Consider the following 2727-nt stretch of genomic DNA (forward strand, 5'->3'; position numbering starts at 1 on the left):
TTGTTTTTCTGGCCTGATAAAATGTGCTGGGGAAGTATTCCTTCCTTCTCTATTCTGCGGGGAGCCTGTGTAAGTTTGGCACATGTATGTGCCCATGTGTATTCACATGTGTGCTCACATGCTCATACGTGTAGGCACGCCCACGTGTCCGCATGTGTTCACATGTTCATGAGTGTATGCGTGTCCCACGCGGTCATGTGTGTTCGTGTGTTCAGACATGCAGGTGTGTCCGTGTGCATGCATGTTCACATGCATGTGTCGGTTTCTTGTGTGTTCACATGTTCATGCGTGTAGGTGTGTCTCTGTGTTCGCGTGTTTGTGTGTATGTGGGTGTGTCCACACGTGCATGTGTGCACACATGTGTTCACATGTGTTCAGTGTTTGTGTGTGTGGGGGTGTGTCCATGCATCCGTGTGTGTGTGTGTGTGTGTGTGTATTTCACGAGCGCATCAGTATTTGGAGGCATTCACCAGTGAAAGTTTCCAGACTCAGTTCACACTGCGGGAAAAACTTTAATTACATATTCACCATGTTTCACACATACAGCAATTCAGATTTTCTATTTATCCCTGTGTCCATCATTTTGGTAACCCGTATTTTTAAGGATTTTGTCTGTTTCATATACATTTTCTAATATTTTGGCATAAAATTGTTCATAATATTATAATAACTAATAAAAGTGAACATAATAAACTCTGTTATTGATTTAAAGTCTGTAGGATGTGATGCCGTCCTGATAATGGTGATGTGATCTGTGCCTTCTCTCGCTCTCTCTCTCTGTTCCTTGACATTGTGGCTAGGATTTCTACATGTAATGAATATTTACAAAAATGAACATTTTGGGCTTTATTGATTCTTTCCTATTTTTTGTTTGTCCTCATTAGTACCTTCTCTTACACTGTAATTTCCCTCCTTCTATGTTCATTTGGAATAATTTGCTATCTTTTTCTAAATTCTTGGATAGCTTGGATCATTGACTTGGTTCTTAATTTTCCCATTTCATAGGTTTGATGTGTAACATTTCCATTGTCCTTCAGTGTAAACGTTCTCTCATTTTCATTTTGGTTTTCTCATTTCATTCATGGATTGTTGAGTAGTCCGTTCTTTGATTCCCACGGTGTAGGGATATTACTCTCTTCGACGGCAGGATCTGGCGACCCCCAAAGGGTCCCGGGGGCTCCTACTGGTCCGTGTGAGGAGTCCAGGCTGGCTGGGGTCATTAGGTGGCACACGCTGTGGGCAGCTCCTGTGCCCTCCAGGGTCCCTGCGGTCCCCCTCCCTGGAGTGTGGGGTCTTTGTCCTTCCTGGGCTAGTGGATGGCCAGAGCAGCATACACGCTGGGCTCTGCTGGGGGCTCCCCTGATTGGGAGGGAGGGGATGCACTTGTCTCCCGTCTGAGGGTCAAGCGGTTCAGCTGGGCGTAGGTCACATCCTCTGGGACGTCAGATGCAGCGGCCTGTTGTGGGGAGAGAGGGGAGGTGCGTGATTGGAGTGAGGGGAGCCTGGAGACTCAGAGAAGAAGGGACCCACCTGACAGTCCGTCTGCCCGCCTTCCTCTGCCTGTCTGTCCCCTGAGTCCAGCAATCCCCCCGACATGGGGGAAGGAGAAGTGGCCAGGCCCCGCCTGAGTGTTGATCTTGAGTGGTTCCCCTGGCTGTACGTCCCTCCCTGGGGGTCGTCATCCTGTGTGTTCTGCTGCGGACAGACAGTGCAGGGAGGTTTGTCTCCCTGATGTCACTCCACTGCCTCAGACAATTTTCCACATTACTGCTGGAGTGATGCTTTCAAACTTTCAGGCAGATTAGGTCACTTTCCTGGTGGGCTTTCCAGGGGCTGCCTGAGCCTTGGGGCGTGTGATGCTTTCTACGGCTCTGACTCTACTCCTGACACTGTTTCTTGCTCATTTGGCTCCAGCCACATGGCCCATGCTCCTGATAAAGCATGTTGCTGCCTCAGGACCTTTGCATCGGCTACCCCCTTCTCGGTTTATTGTCCTTGGCCACACTTTGCACTCGAGGACGCTGCCCACTTCCTTGCCTACTGTCCATCACCCACAAGGTGAGCTCATGGAGGGCGGGTCAGATTTGCTTGCTGCTGTGCCTGCAGCACTGGGGGTGTGTGTGGTAAATGTGGGCTCCCTGTGCCAGTTTGCTGGGTGAATGAATGAAGGGGGCCTAGAGACCTGTGGGGGATTCATTTCTTCATGCACCATCTTGAGACCTGGGCATGCACACCAACAACCAGAAGTCAGACAGTGGATGGGGAGCCAGGAGAGGGCAGCACAGACGAGGCCCCAGGAGGTCACAGCAGGATGAGCCAGGGTGCCCAAGGAGGGAGAGGGCCTCTGTGGGACCCTGCTGAGACGGGGTGGTGTGAGGACAGAGTGGCCACTGGATTAGTTTGGCACCACGGGGGCCCTGGGGTCTGCACGAGAGCGGGGGCCTCACCCGATGCTCCAGCTGCACCCCCTCCTCAGGCTGTGTGTCTCCCACGGCAGCATCTGCGGGGGCAGAACGGGGGTACCTCTTGGCAAGGTCCCCTGAGCTCTCCTCTCAGGGCTGCAGACCCCGCCCTGCTCCCAGACGGGGCCGCTGTGATCCAGGGGACTCAGCAGTGGGGTGAGGTGCTGAGGTCCTGTATGTGGGAATTCGGTCCCCACCCCCTACCCCAGACCCTCCCAGCCCACCCCCAGGGCGGCCCCCTTCCTCTCACAGAGGCTCTCCTCCT

The 2727-nt window shown here is 52.6% G+C and overlaps 1 long non-coding RNA gene across 1 annotated transcript; it reads right to left on the reverse strand.

Moving 5' to 3' along the window:
* Positions 1 to 492: 492 nt before the first annotated feature.
* On the reverse strand, positions 493 to 2727 carry LOC117797874. Its single transcript, XR_004622720.1, has 3 exons — positions 2713 to 2727; positions 2448 to 2500; positions 493 to 1456 (listed from the first exon to the last, which is right to left on the reverse strand). It is a non-coding gene; the product is annotated as an uncharacterized LOC117797874 (long non-coding RNA).

This window comes from Ailuropoda melanoleuca, unplaced genomic scaffold, assembly GCF_002007445.2.
Source record: "Ailuropoda melanoleuca isolate Jingjing unplaced genomic scaffold, ASM200744v2 unplaced-scaffold1685, whole genome shotgun sequence".
Classification (NCBI taxonomy): domain Eukaryota; kingdom Metazoa; phylum Chordata; class Mammalia; order Carnivora; family Ursidae; genus Ailuropoda; species Ailuropoda melanoleuca.